The 9891-nt window shown below is 44.1% G+C and overlaps 1 long non-coding RNA gene across 1 annotated transcript; it reads left to right on the top strand.

Moving 5' to 3' along the window:
- Positions 1-371: 371 nt before the first annotated feature.
- LOC120386669 lies at positions 372-4541 on the top strand. The gene is made up of 3 exons (XR_005589845.1): positions 372-505; positions 3944-4050; positions 4431-4541. It is a non-coding gene; the product is annotated as an uncharacterized LOC120386669 (long non-coding RNA).
- The last annotated feature ends 5350 nt before the right edge of the window (positions 4542-9891 follow it).

The following is a 9891-nucleotide window of genomic DNA, read 5'->3' as shown; positions in this document are numbered from 1 at the left end:
CGCTTATTACTTCCACAGAAAATGTGTTCAGAATGTTTCATGTGCAGCATTTTCTCTGATTACCTTTGCATTCTGCGTATTGACAGCACAGCCCACAAAGCATGGGTAGTGAGTAACTAGTAAAAACGACACAAGTAAATGTATATCACCCCTTTTCAGTGCAATCTGGCCACTGAAAAATAAAATTGTACCAGGAGCATAGACAGTAAGTAGTACAGTACTTTCTTTTAACTATGTTCAGCTTCATGTAGTCTAAGAAACAGAAGCCGTGTATATCATTCTCATTCTGAATTTCTCCCTAGTGGAACCCATTTGTGCCATTTTGTTTACGAAGCTCATGTTTGGCAGCTTTTGTTTTTCTCACAGGTCTGATGTGACTGCCAGAGGAAAACAGACTTCATAAGCCTTCCTCTCAAGCTGCCAAAGCCCTTGTGTGGGATGCAGAGTGTGAAAAAGGCCCAGACTAAGGGACACACTCATACTATTCATGGGAGACATTTAAGATGTGAGAGTCATTCCTTTTCTGTAACTAACTTGTTCTATAACCTCAGTTTCAGGGTTGTTTATCTGTGATGTAAGGGACACCAAATGTGTACAGAATGCAGGTAACTCTGAGACTAAAGTGAGGGACATTAGAGATTTCAAGGATAAAATAATTCAGAAAACCAAACATCAGCCATACCACAGCAAAACTATATAGAGCACATGCAGTAAACCAGCTTCAAAGCTGCATATAAAACCAGTGACCCGAGTAACGTAAGTGGTTCAGAGCTTGCTTCAAACAAAGATATGGGCATGTTCAGACCTCAGAGGCCCCATGACATTCTATCACAACTTTCCTCCTCCCTACTTTGTCTCCTTGTCCCCATTTAACATCTTCTAGGTGTAGCCATCTTCCCTTCTTTCCATACAGATATTAAGGGAGGGTGGGGGAGTCAAAATGGTTTCTCCAAACCTTCCTTTGTGGCAGCCTTAGCCAATCAGGAATCCTTAAGAAATATGTTGAAATTCAACTATGTGATAAAACCCATCCAGCTTATCTTGAAAACTCATAATACTCCAAGAAAAGGTGCATGGTGATTTTTGCTGCCATCCTGATAGTAAACTGTGGGGTGGAGGGGATTGTGTCCAACACTGATTACATTTTTGTGACATGAAAAAATGTCAAAATAAGTTGTATTTGTGCAGAAACTCTGCAAGATAAGAAACAAACCTCTAATCTTGATTTCCTTTAATTTTATTATAAACTGGTAGGCGTTATTCATGCTGCTAACATCTTCAAACAAAGAAATCTATTGTATGTTTACAAAAATCCAGCCACAAGACATCAGAAGCTATTATCTTCCCACTTGTAAAATTAGGGCCTAATCCAACCGCTGACTTTGAATGGGTGCACAGGACCCATCTCCATGGTGTCATTTGCAAAATCAGGACTTGTAACAAATCTCTGAAATCTCTGGAGTTATGTGATGGAGTATAGAAACCCCACACTGGAGAGGAAAGGGTTAAGAGCTGTTTCGGTCCCAGGCAGCCCTGTCTTACCACACTGTAAAGCCGGCACAGGCTGGAGGAGGAGCTTAAAAAGGGAGGCAGAGTAGTTCAGTAGCAGGTAGATAGTGGAGGTGACCTGATCTGTGCTCTGAGCTCCTGGGAAGCTCTTCCTGACCAAGGCCTGGCTGTACAACCCAACCAAGCCTGCAGAGAAGGGGCTGGTGACTCTTGGAAGGTCAGAGACTTTATCTTTGGGTTTAGTTCTTTACCATACTCTGTGCAAAGAGAAGGGATGGTAGGAAGTGATACACACGGCACAGGACTTTGCTGCCTACCATTGGGCCCTAGATTGGAACCTGGTGGAGAGGGTGGGTCCAGGGTCCCCTAGCAGCACCTAAATAAGGACAACAGGGAAAAGCTATAAAGGTCTGGACTGGGGTGGGCAAACTTTTTGGCCCGACGGACACATCTGGGTGGGGAAATTGTATGCAGGGCCATGAATGTAAGGCTGGGGCAGGGCGTTGGGGTGCGCGAGGGAGTGCGGTGTGGGAGGCGGGTGCAGTGTGCAGGAAGGGGCTCAGGGCAAGGGGTTGGGGTGCAGGAGGGGGGATCAGGGCAGGGGTTTGTGGTGCAGGAGCGGTGTGGGGTGCTGCAGGGAGCTCAGGACAGGGGGTTGGGGGCTCAGGGCAGGGAGTTGGGGTGCAGGAGGGGGTGCAGAGTGTGGGAGGGGGCTCAGGGCAGGGAGTTGGGGTGCAGGAGGGGTGCAACAGGGGGCTCAAGGCAGGGGGTTAGGGGACTGAGGGCATGGGGTTGGACTGTAGGGTACAGGAGGGGTTCGGGGTGCAGGCTCCGGCCTGGCACTACTTACCTCGAGCGGCTCTGGGGTGGAAGCGGCACATAGTGGGGCTATGGCAGGCTCCCTGCCTGCTCTGGCCCTGTACCCCTCGTGGAAGTGGCCAGCATGTCGGCAGTGGCTCCTGGGGATGAAGTGGGGCAGGCAGCTCTGCCACGTGCTGCCCTCACCTGTGGGTACCACCTCCGCAGCTCCCATTGGTCGCAATTCCCTGTTCCCAGTCAATGGGAGCTGCGGGGGGTGGCGGTGCCTGCAGGTAAGGATAGTGCTCAGAGCCCTCTGCCCTTTCCCTCCCCCAGGGGCTGCAGGAACATGGTGCCAGCTGCTTCCAGAAGCGGTGTGGGGCCAGGGCAGCCAGGGAGTCTGCCTTAGCCCTGCTGTGCCACGGGGCTGGCAATCCCCACAAGTTGGAAGCCCTGATGGGCTGGATCCAGCCCATGAGCTGTAGTTTGCCCTCCCCTGGTCTGGACCATGGGACCCTAACCTAAGGGGGAAGCCCTTAATCCTGAAGACCTCACCATTATTAGACTCTGAAAGAGTTGGACTTGAAAACATGACCTGTTTGAGGGCTGAGTCACTAAAACAACAAGACCACTGCAGGGCCCAGCAGGAGTGAAAAAGGAAAATGCCCCTGCCCAGCCACTAGGCACACTGGCAATGAGAATTTCCCCCCTTTACAGGTTAGTTGCTTGTTTTTTTCTTGGCGGTATTTCCAGTGCTGTTTGTATTTGCTTTTCCAAAATTAGAAGTCCTGAAAGGATGGTGATTTGGGGGGAGGGGAGGGGAGTTAGTGCCTGTTAGATTAACCCTAACTATTATCCCTTAAATAACTTTGATTAATGTCAAATGGAAAAGCAGAAATGTCAAGATATTTTCAGCAACTCTGTACTGATGGGTTTAGAAGAACTGGTAATGACATCTCAAGGTTGGAAGGTGAAGGAGTCAAAAACACATGGTTGGGACTGTTGGCGTGGAGAGGGGAAAGGTTGATCTTGGGCCCCAGGAAATAACTAGTCAACTTCAAGAGAATGTAGCCCCAAGAAGAAATTTCATCCCACTTGAGAGAAATCAGGGAAACAGAAGATTATTCTTAGCATTTTACTGCCTGGGCTATCCTTTAATATTCACTCACTGATTTGTTATGAAATCCCTCTGCACAGAGCCCAGCATCAGAAAAAGCTGCAGATTGTGAAGATTCCCAGTAGACCAGTAAACTGAACCAAAATACAGTGGGCTACTGGGAAAAGCAATAGACATAGCATTAGCTAAGCCAGTGGTTCTCAACCTGTGGCCCAATCAGCGCATAGCTTCGGCCCAGGTGACATCCTCAGGCCCAAACAGGTATTATATATATTGTGTGGATGCGGTCCACAAAACACACAGTGAGCTGCGTGTGCAGCCCACAATGGTAAATAGGTTGAGAACCATGAGCTAAGCCGTACTAACATCAGCTAGAGCTTACTTAGCCCAAGTATAGACATTCTGTGCCATCTTGCTAGGTTTTTTCTTTTACAAATCACTTTTGAAATTAAACATCAAGAGATCATAGCAAAGCCCCATTGCAGCAATAAGCATGTTTTCCAAATCATTGTATTGCAGGGAAAGAAGAAGGGGAAAATGTCAATATTATGGCTATCCAAAGTGCTTCAGTAGGAAATCCAGGACTTGAAGAGAAGAGGCTGGACCTTCAGCTTGATCCAGGCCAGGTGAAGATATAGACCAAGGAATTTGGGTAAGGGAGTGACTTAAAGAATATGTAATAGTCAGATTCTGCCCATGGATGCCTGCATGGGATTGGGTGACCTCCACAAAGTTAAAATAAGGAGAAGCACATCAGCCCCTCTTCTCCTTGCCTTTGGTTTGGAGCACTGCTCTTTCAGAGTTCCCCCTTCTCCTGCCTCCTCAACTACCAGTGAAAAAGGGTGTAGTATGGACTCCTCCCCAGGCAGCAATATCTTGAAGTGCGGACAGGAGGAGGTTGGTAGAAAGTTTCTGGAATGCCCAAACTTTGGACCTGAAAGAGGAACATCAGCACTTGATGGGAGAAGAGGCTAAAATTCCCCTATTTGATTCCTTTTCTTTACAGGGTGAAAAGCTGTGCCAGTATCTGTACCTACTCCGTCTCTTCTGCAGTGGAGAAGCCGCCCCCACTGACCTCGCTATCACATGGTGAAGGGGACATATGAGATGAAATGGCAGAGTGGCAGGTGACAAAGGGGGAAGAAAGGAAAAATGGAGGAAGAAATAGACAGAGATGGGGCAGATTTGGGTGAATGTCAAACAAAGAAAAAATGAATTATAGGAAAAGCTAAACAAACAAACCCCTGACAAAAGAGACAGGAAGATATGAAAAGAAAGAAAAAAATGTGAGTGGGAAAGGAAAGGGAGGACCCTCGTATGTCCCAAGATAACACACTTACAGCTATGACATTACATTACATGCAAAATGTAGTTTTTATCACCTGTAAAGGTTTATAAAATGTTTTCTTTCCATCTGAGGTCTGTAGAGTTGGACTCATGTTTCTGAGGAAGCTGGCTTTACAAAGAACATGTCTAAAATAGCTTTTCCACACAATATGTGAAGGAGCTGAACTTCCATTTGAGTCCTGCACACCTAGTCAAGGGAGTGACTGCATTGACCTACTAGTCAATAGTACAATGGGTCAATGGTATATTTATAAGATTTTTTTAGGAGTTTGGCTTGCAGTCTTTGCCGGTGCAGCTGAGTTCCATATCGCCCATAGTCGGGGAAGGAATTGGGAATTCTTTCCAAGATTGGCAATGGCCTGGCCCTTTTTTTCCCCTTCCTCGAGGCATGGGGCAGGGGTTGCTAAGGAGTGGGTGGATCGGCTTATGTGGCCTGCATCTTGCAGGAGGTCAGACTAGATGATCATAATGGTCCCTTCTGATCTTGAATTCTATGATTCTATGATTCTATGATTCTAGTCAGGAAGATTGGTTCCATTGGGAAAACAGAAGTAGTAGTTCAGACTCTCCTGTTGATTGCACTCTGGCTGGCTGTCCTGCATGGAATATTTCCTGAAAGCAATCATCCTGTCACAAAGCATGCTGGGGGGAATATTCCTATCATGGAGGTGTCCTGCTAACACAAACAAACAAATATTCCTCAAAGAAGTGGTGAGAGAGATTTCTGGAATTTTAGAGGGGACTTTTGTATTGATTTTAATATAACTGAAGTTTCAAATCAGTGGGTAAATACTTTCTTATTTTACTTATAAATGGTTGGAGGAAAGGAACTGTCATGGGATGACCACTGAGTATGTCATCATCATCATCTGATATTCAGAGGAGCAATCATTTTACTGAGAAATAACTTGTGATCAGCAGTGTGTTTTCACTGAATGAGAGCCTCTACTGACAGCAATATTTAACTATGTAGGAAGAAACCGGTCTTCTGATTCTGAGGTCTAGTACACTTTGTGGGTTTCAATGGACTCCATTAGGCTACATATGTGACCATTAAGATCATTTCAACCTTAGCCAAGTAATTGGCATGCACTTTGTCATCATGTTAGCCTCAAGGGAATAGTTAGTGTGACTAATATAAGTTACTACTTGATATATGAAATTATTATTGGTGGTTTCCAAAATTAATTTGTCTGCATATATTTTTCAAATATCCTGCCAGCTTTCTTTCTCGTCCCAAAGTGAGGGAGGTAAGAAAGCATGCTCAGTCAGATTCCATTGGAAACCGTTCATAAACAGCCTGCTGTTTCTCCTCATTTCATGTGTGAAAACTACTACATAAGACAGAAAAGGAGGAAGAAATGTCATTTTGTTCTGTGATACATCCTTGTGTAATGGTTACATTTAATAGACCAGCCTTTTATTACTCATAATGTGCCTTCGTATTTAACTGATCCTAAAATTACAACGTTAGCAAAACAATCGCTTCTTTAATAACGGGTATGGTATTGTAAATTTTCAAATTGGAATTTAAAATAATTACACCACTGTCCATCTTTTTTTCAAAAGAGAAGACAAATGAAATCCAAAGCAATAGTCTGACGACAATAAAAATGGTGCATCATTTATTTTCTTTAATTTAAAATAAAAATAATTCAGCTTGCCTGTGCAATCTGCAAAGGAATCCATGTAAAACTGTTTTCCTGCATTTTTGCAAGTGACTTAAAATTAAATAATCTCAGTTGTTAAAAACTCTGGTTTTCCTGTTAGCAGCACAGCTGGCAAATGCAAAAAAATGGTGCAAGTTAACTCAAGCACTTAAAAAGTTGTACAAAATATATGGCAAAGCCAGACCTGTAGTGCTACTCTGTTGCAAATAGTCAGGTGCTTCCCATAAGTGCAGATCAGAAAACAAAAGGGATGTACCATACAGACTAGAGATACAACCCTGGGAAAGATGCCTGCACCATATGTTCTGCCTTTCATGAGCCTGAAAAAAGTGCAAGAAATGGTGTAATATAAAACTGCCTCTTGGATCTCTAAAATAGGCCTTTTGGTCTGCTTCCAAGGCAGTGCCAGCTGTGAAGGTAGGAAGGAGCAATAGTGAGAGTGGGCAGGCAGTTTGTTGACCACTGACTGAGAAACAAAGCAGATGTCCAGATAATCACACATGAAATCACATATCAGTTATATGCCAAAGAAATCCTTTGATCAGTGAACTCCATTTTCCTTCATGCCAATTGATTTGAGCGCTTCTGTGGCAATTAATCTTAATGTGGTTGTACGTTTGCCATCCAGTAAAACATGCCTTGCAGCATTTCTGTGTTGAGATGATCATACTGGTGTGAAATAAGGCTCCAGCTAGTTTTTCCAGCCAAACATTATATTCCACTATCTGTGCAATACCTTGGATGACATAGGTAACTATTTAATTGCATCTGATTCCATTTCTACACCTTTAGCTCCAGCCTTCCACCTTGGTGGTGGAAATAATTTGTCATATACACTGTACATACTGTACATTAATGTCTCCTGACTTTCTCTATTTCCTAACAGTCTGGTTACATAGGTTCTTGCTCCTGTCACTTCTTATCTCCTCCACGGTCTCTAGTTCAGAGTTCCACTGCAGTCCTCTGACAAAGAAGGTACAAGTCCTGGTTTATTAGGAGTTGAACACTGGTTGCAATATTTGATAGCTTCTGAGAGATTCATGCTATAGGATGCTCCAGCACAGAGATCTCTCAGCAACAACACCAAATTATTTTTTATGGACAAAAGAGACAGGAAGGGATGGATTAAAAATATGTGAAGTTGTGATTTGCCAAAAGTTTGATGCACTTAAAAATATCAATCTCTTGACCTCCTTGATCTTCCTTTCCAGCTCATGAAGACAGCCCCTTGCTGGTCCCCACCCTCCTCAGGGGACTCCTTGTTCTCCGGTAATGGGTTTGCAGCTTCCCACTAACTCTTCTCAGTCTCTTCAAACCACCAGGCCCAAATCCAAAGATTTTGCTTTCTTCTGCCCTTGAACACCAGGCATGTGAAGGTGATATCTATCATGCAAAGGTGACTGGTGAATATTTAATTATTAATATAGAGGCCCCAACAGAGATCAGGGCTCCATTGTGTTAGGTGCCATACAAACAGGCTGTCCTTGATCTTAAGAGTTTATAATATAAAGAGACAAGATAGAAGGGTAGGAGAAAAGGAGTAATGCTATGAGTGGTGTAGTGGAGACCGAATGCACCAGAACAGTCTTCTAGCTTCACTGCCCCACTGTGCCCTGCTCCTGCAGCGTGGGGGCGGGGTTTTAGAAAGCCACATGGTGGTGAGATTAGAGGGAGGGAGAGAGATGCTGCAGTTTAGGACTACACCAGTGAGACTAGCTCACATTTTACAGATAGGAATCAAGATACAGAAATTGAGTCACTTGCTGCCTCTCAATCTAGGTTCTTATCTATATGCTGCCATCGCCATAGTATCTGAAAATATCACATGTTAATGAATCCTGTGAATGAACCCTCACAGCACACCTGGGAGGCAGAGAATTATTATCCCCATTTTACTGAATGGGATCTTAATGAATTGCCCAAGGTCACACTGGAAATCGGCAGCAGAGCTAGGATTTGAACCTAGGTCACCTGCATCCTAGTCTAATGCCCTAACCAGAGATCAGGCTATATACTTTCAATGCTCATAGTTTATGCCACTTAGACTCCTTATGAGCATGGTGTGCTTTGTTTATCACCAGCCAGCCACAGTCACTCCTAGGTATATTTTGAGTCCAGTTACACTAGATGGTAACAGGTAAGTTGCACACCTTGTCAACTGTCTGAAATGGCCCACTCTCATTACCACTTCAAAAGTAATTTTTCCTCCCTTGGTATCCTGCTGTTAATTGAATTGTCTCGTTAGACTGATCTCACACTTGATAAGGCAACTCCCATCCTTTCATGTTTTTATACCTGATCCTGTATTTTCCACTCCATGCATCTGTTGAAGTGGGTTCTAGCCCATGAAAGTTTATGCCCAAATAAATGTGTTAGCCTCTAAGGGGCCAGAAGGACTCCTCATTGTTTTTGCTGATACAGACTAACACGGCTACCACTCCGAAACCTGTGACCTTGGTGAGTTTCTAGTGCATCTATGTCTTGTACTTGCTTTTGCGCATCACAAAACACGATTGTACTGTCCATGTCTAAGTGCTGTACTACTCAGAGAGAGACAGATTTTTGTGGATACCCGGAAGAAAAAAGATTATAGACAGGATTTTGTTTGTTCATATTAACGTGGTGTTGTTCCTAGTAAATAAAATTGCTCTTTAAAACAATACATAATTCATTATTTTGTCTTAAAAACAAACAAACAAAAAGTTTCTCACTGGCAGTAGGAATGGGGAACAGTCTTGTTCTCACTGTAGGGATTCTAGTCCCGATATTGGGCAGGAAACACCCTGTAATCCTTTGTGGAGCAAGTAAGTATCTAGCGAGCACCGTGAGGTTCCTGAGCAATTGTATGTGATTAGCGATGAACAATTCATTGTCTAATTGCCCTCTATGCTCATAGGAATATGGGATGCTATCTGCTCTTGGTCAGTTACATACTCAGCTGGACAATTGTATGGCTCTGCTGAGGATGGGGACAACCCCCAAAGTTCCATTCAGGAACTGTTGAAAGCAGAGGGTCTCTGTTTCAAAGAGGTTGTTTGCAGGGAACAGTCAGCAAGCCATTCAGTGATCACCCCCTGGAGGACATTAAAAGCTAAGGTGTGTGTATGTTATTCCTAGGGCCCAGGGTCAGCTAAGAACACACTTGTGAATTGCCTGGATGCAGGCAGAGAAGGAGAGAAGAGGGTGTGCTTTCTTGAAGGCTTGGGTTTTGTAGAACCCAAACCTCCTAGTGATTAGCAGCTATTGGCCCAAAGCCAAGCCCTGCAAATAATCCCAGTAGGTATCAGTGCATAAGCCATATGACCCAAATCCTGCAGGTTTCACTGTCTCCTGATTCGTAGTTCCCTCTTTCACCACTGACCATGCAATGTCAGATAGATTAATGAATCAGGTTTAGTGTGACCAAATAAAATCACTGCACTTGTTTTCAGAGACATGGCAACACTATTT

This window comes from Mauremys reevesii, linkage group 1, assembly GCF_016161935.1.
Source record: "Mauremys reevesii isolate NIE-2019 linkage group 1, ASM1616193v1, whole genome shotgun sequence".
NCBI lineage: Eukaryota > Metazoa > Chordata > Testudines > Geoemydidae > Mauremys > Mauremys reevesii.
Note: the sequence above shows the minus strand (reverse complement) of the source record. Positions and strands in the feature narration are given on the sequence as shown.